This window comes from Emydura macquarii, unplaced genomic scaffold (assembly GCF_026122565.2).
Source record: "Emydura macquarii macquarii isolate MOO-44397 ecotype Brisbane River unplaced genomic scaffold, CSIRO-AGI_Emac_v2 contig_2422, whole genome shotgun sequence".
NCBI lineage: Eukaryota > Metazoa > Chordata > Testudines > Chelidae > Emydura > Emydura macquarii.
The window spans coordinates 17,708,925-17,719,596 of NW_027132559.1; positions in this window are offsets into that span (position 1 = coordinate 17,708,925).

Consider the following 10,672-nt stretch of genomic DNA (forward strand, 5'->3'; position numbering starts at 1 on the left):
TTGACTGTGCTTTCTTTGGTGCATGGGAGCAACCCCGCTTCATACATTGCTTTCGCTGCTTCTTCCTTGATGGAGAGGAAGAAGTCCAGTGATGAGGTGGGGCTGGTGCTGACGGTGTGCTCTGCACCAATGCGATGCTCGGTACCAAAGCAGAACAGGTTGGTTCAGAGGCCGGTCTGAGTGCCGCCGCCATTAGTAAGGCTTTCAAGAGGATATCTCTGTCCTTTTGAGTCCGAAGCCTGAAAGCCTTACAAATCTTGCACTTATCCTTACGGTGAGCTTCCCCCAGGCACTTTAGGCAACTATCATGGGGGTCGCTCAGTGGAAAGGCCTTCCCACAGGAGGCACACAGGTTGAATCCCGGTGAACGGGGCATGCCCTGCTCCCAGCAAAGTCCCAGCCAGGACTATCCTAAACTGACTAACTACCACTATTAACAACACTTAAGGCCTAATCTACCTAGCTAAGTTAAAAAAACAAACAATTAAGGTCAGAACAAAAGGGAATGAGTCAAGGCAGTTCCAGCAACCGTCACAGGCGGAAAGAAGGAACTGAGAGGGCGTAGGGCCGGCAGTGCCTCATATACCGTGGCATGTGTGTGCGGCTCCAGGGGGCGCTGAAGCCGGCCCTATGGGTGCTGCTAAAGGGAATAAAGTTCTGGTAACCGAGCATGAGGGCGCGCACACCCCTACAATGGAATGGACATGAGCAAGCACTCAAAGAAGAATCAAGCATGTTGCAGTTCTCTGAGGGCTGACACAAAGCAAGTGCAGGCTGTTGGTCTCTTGTTGTGCAACATCAGAAGCACATGCACAACCAGTTTATGCTTAGAAATTCTCTGTGGCCTACTCCACTTTCTCCTTTCTCCTCAGGCAGTAAGGGCACTGATACTGCCCTCCTGGTGAAAGAAACAACTGAAGTCTGGGACTGGGAGCAGGCAAGTATATGACTCCCAGAGAATAGAGTGCCGTGCACAGTACTGCATACTCCCCCACCTTTGCCTGAAACAATGTGGTTAGAATTTGTAATTTGGTAACAGCATTTATATAAAAATAGCTGCACAGGAGATACATTCTCCTACTTGCTTAAATGCCCACACCCAGCAACTACTGTATTTCAAACTATCCATGAATGACAACTTTCTTCAGGAGAGTAAAGACAAGAGGGAGGGGAAAAGATCTGCAAATAAACAGTCATAAGAAGTGTTGGTTTAGATTTTCTTTTTAAAATTGAGATAGTATACGTGCTGTCAGCAGGCTTCTGTGGAAGATCAGTCCATATGGATGGTACCTTAAGAAACATGACTATAAAAAGGGAAATTCACAGGAAAGGAAAAAATCCGTAAATTCTGAGGATTTGGGATCTCCCTGAAGTTTTCAGTGGAATTGTAAGAGGTATACCACTATTGTCCTTTTGAGTAAGCAAACTGACAACAGTGCTAAGGATTCCCATCCCACCTAAATACTAATGAGTAAGCCTAATTATTTCTATTAAAATAATGACAAAATATTTCTCAGTTGACTGCCTTAGTGGAAAAACATCCAGGTAACAGACTATTTTAGCACGGCTTTTTTGTGCATTAAAAATATCAGGCTTCATCTCCCCTGGTTTTGCTGAGCAATAGGATGATGACATCTAAGCTGAACTTGGACAGGAAGATCATTTTTAGTTTGAAATTTTGTTTTTGTTAATTATTAATTCAATCCCCTGGCAAATACATAAGAGACAAATCTCAGTGATTCAAGCCCCTACTACTCCACTAAATTGAGTGTTGACAAAGCTCCAGGCTTCAGTCCTCTAATCTTTAAGCAAACTGGGGGGAGTGGGGGAGATAAGATTTGATATTTGTTAGGAAAACCAAACAAAGCCATCCACCACCATCCTTTCTTATTATAAAGGTGGGGGAATTTCAGATATTCCTTATAAATCACTTTCCCCCCCCCTCCCCGCCCCTTGTGTTAAAGTTCTACCCCTCTCTAAATCACTTTGAAAATAAGTTTTGTGTGGTATAACATTGGGAAAGGGAAAGGAAGTTATAAAGAGAGAGAGAGCTTTCAGCTTGTGACAGAGAATCAGGCAACAAGAAGCAGGAGTAGATGGGAACATTGTACCTAACTGGGAGCTCCAATAAGGAAAGCTTTCTGAAGAAAGGAGTAGTCAGGCATATGAGTCAGCAGGGTGCCCAGAGCATCTCCCCTAACCCATTAAACACATATGATTTTCTGATTTTAAGTTAGCTTACAATTCCAGTGTAGATATCCAAAGTAAGTTGCACCAGTACAGTGTAAATCACGGTACATTTACACAGGGGCTTGCACCAACATAACTATGTTGGTGTAGCAGTGCAAAAAATCTTAAAGTAGGCAAGTCCTCACAACTGATTCCTCCTCAAAGAATAGTGAGTGAGTTGTGAGAGATTGGGGTGTGGAAGAAAATTCAGGATATGCTGTGCCATTCAGTAGATAGCAGCACTACCTTGCAGGAAATTATTACAGAAAGTATCTTCAAATCAGGGTAAAATAGGACCTTCCAATAAGAAAGCCCTAGGGGACAGAGGTGCAGGACTGTAAATGAGATTAAAGGTAAACCTTCCAAGAGTGCCTAAAGATCCTTAATCCCAAATGACTTTCTATGAGATTTAGGCTCCTAGATGCCTAAAAAGATGGTACTTACCTTGTAACGGTTGTTCTTCGAGATGTGTTGCTCATGTCCATTCCATTGTAGGTGTGTGCACGCCTCTGTGCACGGTTACCAGAACTTTTTTCCCTTTAGCAGCACCTGTAGGGCCGGCACCGGTGCCCCCTGGAGCCCCACACATGCCTCAGTATATGAGGTGCTGCTGGCCCTATGCCCCCTCAGTTCCTTATTGCCGCAACTCTGGTAGCGGGGACGGGGGGCAGGTCATGGAATGGACCTGAGCAACACATCTCGAAGAACAACAGTTACAAGGTAAGTAACTGTCTTTTCTTCTTCGAGTGCTTGCTCATGTCCATTCCATTGTAGGTGACTCACAAGCAATACCTTGGAGGTGGGCTGAAGTTACAGATGAGCTGCCTGCAGCACCGCTCTGCCAAAGCCCGTGTCTTCCCATACCTGCTGGCCGATGGCGTAGTGGGACGTGAAGGTGTGTACCAACGACCAGGTGGTAGCCCTGCAGATGTTTTGTACCGGCACACTCACAAGAAAGGCTGTAGATGAGGCTTGAGCTCTGATTGAGCTGTAATTATCCCTGGCAGCAACACCTTCGCTTGCTCATGGCAGAACTTGATGCAGGAAGTTATCCATGAGGAGATGCGCTCGACGGAAACAGGTAAGCCTTTCATCTGGTCATCCACCGTGACGAAGAGTTATGTAGATCTCCGGAATAATCTCGTGCACTCAATGTAGAATGCTAACGCCCATCTGACATCTAGTGTGTGTCACCTCCTCTCCTCCTCTGAACCATGCGGTTTGGGAAAAAACACGGGGAGAAAAATGTCTTGGTTATAATGAAATTGGGAAACCACCTTAGGCAGGAAGACTGGGTACAGCCTCAACTGAACCTCATCTTTATAAAATACCGTATAAGGAGGCTCCAAGGTCAGTGCCCTAATTTCGGAGACCCTCCTTGCCAAGGTAATGGCCACCAGGAAAGCCACCTTCCAAGAAAGCAGGAGTAAAGGGCATGTAGTCATGGGTTTAAAGGGGCCCCCGTGAGCTGTGAGAGGACCAGGTTGAGATTCCAGGGAGACACCGGGTAATGGAACTGTGGGTAGAGCCTCTCAACTCCTTTCAGGAACCTAATCATCATAGGGTGGGAGAAAACTGATCTCCCTTTCAAAGGCTGATGGAACACCGATATAGCAGCCAGGTGGACCTTTAGGGAAGCCACGGCTAATCCCTGAGGTTTTAGTTGCAATAAGTTCTCCAGGATTGCCTACATCGGCAACAGCCCTGGCGAGATCCCCTAGGACTCCACCCAACAGCTAAATTGCTTCCATTTAGCATGATATACGACCTGTATGGAAGGTTTTCTGCTACCCAGCAGAATTTGCTAGACTTGCGCCACACAGGCTCACTCATCTGCGCTCAGCCATGGAGTCTCCACACCATGAGGTGTAGGGAGTCCAGGTCCGGGTGCAGCAAGGAACCTGGGACAGGAGATCGTGCCATCTTGCAAGCTCCAGTGGGGGGACGATAAATAGGTCCAGCAGCTTGCTGAACCAGTGCTGGCATGGTCATGCCGGTGCAACTAAGGTAACGTCTGCTTTATCCCTCTTGATTTTCAGCAGGATCTTGTGAAGAAAAGGAATGGACGGGAATGCATACATGAGGCTCCCCGACAACTGCAGCAGGAATGTGTTGGAAAGTGACCCGGCCTCCAGCCTGCGGAGGGAGCAGAACTGGGGACATATCTTGTTTCATGTTGATGCAAACAGGGCCACCTGGGGATAGCCCCACCATTTGAAAATCATAGAGGCCACCTCTAGATACAGCAACCAGTGGTGGTGGGATAAGAATGACCTGCTGAGGTGGTTCGCCTCGTCATTCCTCACTCCTGGGAGGTGAGAGGTTATTATGTGAAAATTGTGCTTCACCACCAGGTTGCACAGACAAATGATCTCCTTGCAGAGGACGGAGGAGCGGGCTCCCCCCTGCTTGTTGATGTAATATATGGCCGCTGTACTGTCTGCCAGTACCTGTACCACCTTTCCTGCAGTAAGGTGGAGGAACACCCTGCATGCTAGTCAAATCATCTATAACTCTGTCACATTGATATGCATGCCCCTCTCCTCCCTCGACCAGACCCCGTGTGCCGAGGTTGGAGCAGATATGGGCCCACCCACCCTAAGTCTGAGGCATCCGTTACCAGGGTAACCGAGGGGACTAGGTCTTCAAAAGGTACACCCCTCAACACTGCCCAGGAGTCCGCCACCAGTCTAGTGTGGCCAGTATATGAGAGGGAACTGTGATCACCTGGTCCAGGGAATGTCTGCTCGGGGCATAAACCGAGGTCAACCACGACGGGAGTGGTCTGAGTCTTAGGCGAACCAGCCTCACCAGGTAAGTGCAGGCCACCATGTGACCTAACAGCTGCAGACAGTGCCTGGCTGTTGTAGTCAGGCAGAGGTGTTGGCCAGCGATGATAGCTGAGATTGCCTTGAAGTGTGGCTGGGGTAGGAAAGCTCTGGCTTGGGAAGTGTACAGGACCGCCCTGATGAACTCTATTTGCTGCACCAGGGTTAATGTGGACTTCTGCTCATTTATTAGCAGGCCCAGCCAGCAGCAGATGGCGCGTCAGATCTACACTGCTCTGGATACCTGCCCCTGATTAACCAGTCATCCAAGCAAAGGAATATTTGGACCTGCTTGCACCTCAGGTGTGCCACTACCACCACCATACATTTTGTAAATACCCTCGGGGCCAAGGAAAGGCCAAAAGGGAGCACTGTGAACTGGCAGTGGGAACCAGCTGTCATGAAACAAAGAAAACACCTGTGGTTGGGGCAGATAGAAATGTGGAAGTACGCGTCCTTTAGGTAGAGGGAGGCATACCAATCTCCTTGATCCAGAGCGGGATTGATGGAGGGAAGGGAGACCATGCGAAATTTCAGTCTCTTGAGATATTTGTTGAAATGACACAGGTCTACTACAGGTCTTAGGCTGCCTTTCACTTTGGGGATGAGAAAGTACCTCGAATAAAATCCTCTCCCCCTCCTGTCCGGTGGAACCCTTCCTATGGCCCCAAGGCTAAGAAGGGCTTCTACCTCCTGCACAAGGCGTTGCTCATGAGAGGAGCCCCTGAAGGAGGACGGGGAGGGAGGAGGACGGGGAGGGGTGGACACGAACTGGAGGACATAGCCTGCTGAAACTATGCCAAGGTCTCAACGATCTGATGTGACCTTGGCCCTTTTGGACAGAATGGGAGCCAGGCAGTTGAGGAAGGGACGGGAGGGATGCGGGGAACAGACTGGTATGCCACCCTCAGGCGCACCTTCAAAACTGTCTCCTGGGATTGCCAGATCACCTTGATGATCCTTGCTGAGGGGCTGAGGAGGACCCTGGTGTTGGTCCATGCCTCCTAGACCCCCTATTTCTGCCCCTCTATATGTCGGGCGTGAACCTCAGCGGCTGGTATCTCTGCTGCTGCTGGCCCTAGGGACAGAACTGGTGTCTAGATGTCTGGGGCGTATAAAGACCCAGAAAGCGGAACTTGGCCCTCGAGTCCTTCAGACCATGCAACTTCGCATCCGTCTGGTCTAAGAACAAGGCCTCCCCATCGCAGGGGAGGTCCTGGATGGACTATTGGACCTCCTGGGACAGCCATGAGGATTGCAGCCATGAGCACCTGTGCATGCAAATGGCAGAGGCCACGGACTGCCCACCGAGTCTGCTGCGTCCGAAGACGGCTGCAGTGTCGCTCTGGCCACCGTGACACCCTCCTCCAGGATGATGCTAAAGTCCAGCACTTGGTCCTGGGGCAGAGCATCCGCAAAGCGCTTTAATGAGTCCCAGAAGCTGAAGTTGTACCTACCCAGGAGTGCTTGCTGGTTAGCAATTTAAAACTGCAGGCTTGCTGTTCAGGAGAAAAATTTATTCAACAGGTCCAACTTCTTGTTGTCTTTGTTTCTTGGGGTGGAGCCTGGCTGACCTTACCTATCTCGCTGGTTGGCTGCATCCACCATCAGGGTACCAGGAGAGGGGTGGGTGAAAAGGCACTCGAACCCCTTGGCCAGAACACAGTATTTTTTCTCAGCCCCTTTAGAGGTTGGGGCCACCGATGAGGGGGTCTGCCAGGGAGCCTTAACTATTTTCAACACCCCTTCATGTATGGGAAGGACAACCCAGGCTGGGACAGCCACTGCCAAGACATTGAAGAGGCTGTCTGACGCCTCCTTCAGCTCCTCTGCCTCCCACCCCAAGTTGGATGCTACCCTCTTCAGCAGCTCCTGATGGCGCCCCTGGCATGATTTCAGGGCGCGAGTGACCTTGGGTGACTGCTTCATCTGGGGAAGAGGAGGACGACTGGAATGGAGCGGTGGGAGGTGGCATCCGTTTCTGCTGATGAGTAGCCTCTACTGAAGTCCCTTTCTGGGGGTCCAACATGTCATCAGAGGATGAATGGTAGCCCTTCTCCGGTACCTGTGGGGCGGACTGCACCCCCGCTGATTTGAAGGACTGTGGACCTGGCCCGACAGGGAACCCCCAGGGTCACCAATACGGCCATTGGGATGGCCACTGCCCTTGAGTCCCCCGGGGGCTGTCTGCCCAAAGGATGTTCTGGCACCTACTTGGCCAGTGGCCGCTCTCCCGAGAGGACACCAACTCACTGTCCGACCACCATGCTGCCTGGCTTCAGTGCTGCCCTGTGCTCGACCTCGCTTTCTTGGACGGTGTAGGGAAGCATCCTTGCTCCATGCTCTGTTTACGCTGCTTCTTTCGTGACGGCGACAAAGACATCCGGTGCCAGGGTGGGGCTGGTGCCGATGGCGCACTCTGCACCGATGCCACGCTCGGTACCGAAGTTGAGTGGGTTGGTTCAGGGGTTGGTCTAAGAGCTGCCTCCATCAGTAAGGCTTTCAAATGGATTTCTCTGTCCTTTTGAGTCCGAGGTCTGAAAGCCTTACAAATCTTGCATTTGTCCTTATGATGAGCATCCCCCGCAAGCACTTTAGGCAACTATCATGGAGGTTGCTCAGCGAAAAGGCCTTCCCACGGGAGGCACACGGTTTGAAGCCCAGTGATCGGGGCATGCCCCACTCCCAGCTAAATCCTAGGCGGGATATCTTAAACTGATTTACTACCACTAGTAGTTTAATCTACCTAACTAGAACAATCAACAAACAATCAAGGGGGGGGGGGGAAGGGATTGAGCACTTGCAATTTGCAAGTTGAAGCAGTTCCAGCAACCGTCACAGGCGAAAAGAAGGAACTGAGGGGGCATAGGGCTGGCAGCACCTCATATACTGCGGCATGTGTGTGGGGTTCCAGGGGGTACTGGAGCCAGCCCCACAGGTGCTGCTAAAGCGCAAGAAGTTCCAGTATCCGTGCATGGAGGTGTGCACACACCTACAATGGAATGGACATGAGCAACCACTTGAAGAATCACTTTTTAAAATAGGATTTAGAGACATTAGAAACTCCAAACAGGTTGCAAAGTGGCCAAGAAATAAAGGACTGTTCATGTTAGACACAGAGTGAAGTTCAAAACCTGAGCAAGGGAATGCTGCAGAGCAAGGATTCTGCGCAAACGAAGGTCTCACTCACTTCATATTCCAAGAAACAAGTGGACGATCTTCACTGAAAGAGGTCTAAATGCATCCAGATTTTATTAAGAATGCATAGTCTCTAAAGGTACTTACATAGGTCATTCCTGATACTCTCAGGAAAAGAAGATGTCACTGAGGTACAGATAAATACAACTCCCCTCCTGAAGGATGGTGGCTGTAAGAAACACTACGATTGTGGCAAAGACTTTAGTGCTGAGGCCAGTTTGAAAGGGAAGGAGGGAAGGAATCAGAATCTGAAATGGACATGCCCCTAAAGGCAAATGTAGGTAACACTAGCAAGTAGGAAAAACAGAGGAAGGCTGCTGATTTCAATAATCTTACGGATTTTATAGTAGCTGTCCTAGACATTTAAAATTTAATAGGTATCATTAGTTTGCTTTGTGTAAACAGTCAACTTCCAATACACTCAACTAATACTACTTCTAGTCTGGAACTACATAACCCAACATGCTTTGCAGGACGAAGACAGACATTTTGGGAGCTCAGGTTCTCCACTTTGAGACTTTAAAGCAGCCAGTTATAGTAGAGTAGCTAGCTTTTACCCATGTTAAAGTGTGGATTCAAAAGGTCCTGCAGCCCCTCCTCTACTTTAATGGAGAATCCCAGGCCTAGTTGGATTGTGGGTATCACTGCATTGATGCCTCTACTTCAGTTATTACTCACTGAATTTGTAAGGTTTCAAATTCCAGAGCCCTACAACTAACTTGTGTTAACAGCTGAAACTTCCAAGACTAGCGGACAAAGCTACTTCACTTTACCCCCAAACATTAAGAGACTAGATTTTTTGCACTATTCCCTCTAACTGTTCTCCCTCATTACAAGCAGGAGTTGCTAACCAGCCCTGTATCTAAAGGCTGAAACATTCCTGCATTCCATAGCTCCTCCAAAATAAAGGGCATTCAGGGGACAGAAAGTGAAGTGTAGGAGAGGATACAGAAGACAAAGAAAGGAGTTAAGAAATAAAATGGCAGATGGAAGTATATTAGAGGAAGGATGTATCTAAATAGATGTCATCAAGGGACACTGCTATTTTCCCATTCCCCAGCATAAAGTTCCCTCCTTGTTTCACCAGAGCCTGTATTTGGTGACCTTCAAGACATCCTGGAAGACCAATCTATTTTTTCCTCAGGCATTTCCAAAGGAGGATATTGTAGATGATCTCTTCTTATTCTTTCTATGATCTGAGAGTCTAATTTGAGTGTCTGTATGTAAGCTTAATGTTATATAAGTATTGGCAGCAACTCACAGCTAGGATTGGAATATGAAACAAGTTTGAAATGGGGGTATTAAATAGTTTCTCTACATATAGCCTTTTGATGAGATTTGAGTGTTAGGTCATGAAAACTATTTTTCTGTGTAGTTACTTTGGTTTCTTTTAAAAAATGTAAATGAGTTTGAAATAGGTCTGACAAACTTGTCTATGGTGTAGGGACAAAATTTTGGTGTTAGCCATCCTGTTGCACATTGTTTACCCTCCATTTTGTTTCCCACTTTCTGCTTTTTGGCACTCTTTTTGGCTGGGTCATGGAAGTAAGGGTAGGAAAGGTCACATAGTTGAAATCTACCCAGCAATAACTAGGTATGTAAGTGTTGAGCGGAGAGCACTATGGTGCTGCCTGCCTTAGTGGTAGTCATGAGTGTGCTGTTCCTCTCCTGCTGGTTCCCAGAGAAGACGACCTACCTGAAGAGTTCCTATGCCTTTGTTGCTCCTGTGTTCCTGTCCATTGTGAAATCAATTTGCCCTCAGGGACATTATCAACTGTTTATGCTTCCAAGAGATAGGTCAGTGTGAGTAGCAGGTGAATGAATGGGGGACAGACAAGACAGGAAACTGGGGGTGTGAATGTGCAAAAATTATGGAGGGAAGGAAGGGGAATGGGGACATGCATGCAGGGTGGATCTGGACACAGTACTCTGAATACATACAACCGAGAGCATGGAGTGTGGCAGAAGACTGGATGGAACAAGAGGAAGGCTGATAGTAGGAGGGGGGCTGGAGAAAGAATGGCAGCTTAACCATCGTATGGGTTAGAGAACCCTCTCCAGGCGGCAAATGGAAAGGCTCACAATTTATTCCATTTAAAATTCAACCTAAAATATGCAATGATCACATGCTGGATCTGATATCTTTCTTCAGTCTGCTCAAAGTGACTTTCAGCAATGTAGAGAACACCATGCCTCCACAATAATAATCCTTCCTGCATAATACTCAGCCCTTGCTTACCAAGAAGTCAGAAAAGGAATCAAAATCAGGTCTCTCTGGAAGGGAAACTGCAAACATTGGACAACAGTGCACCAGGAAAACTTTCAGTGAAATATTTTGATGAACTGAAGACTACTCAAAGCTCAATAACATTATTTAATATTATGTACCAACATTTAAAAAAACAACAGTATCAATA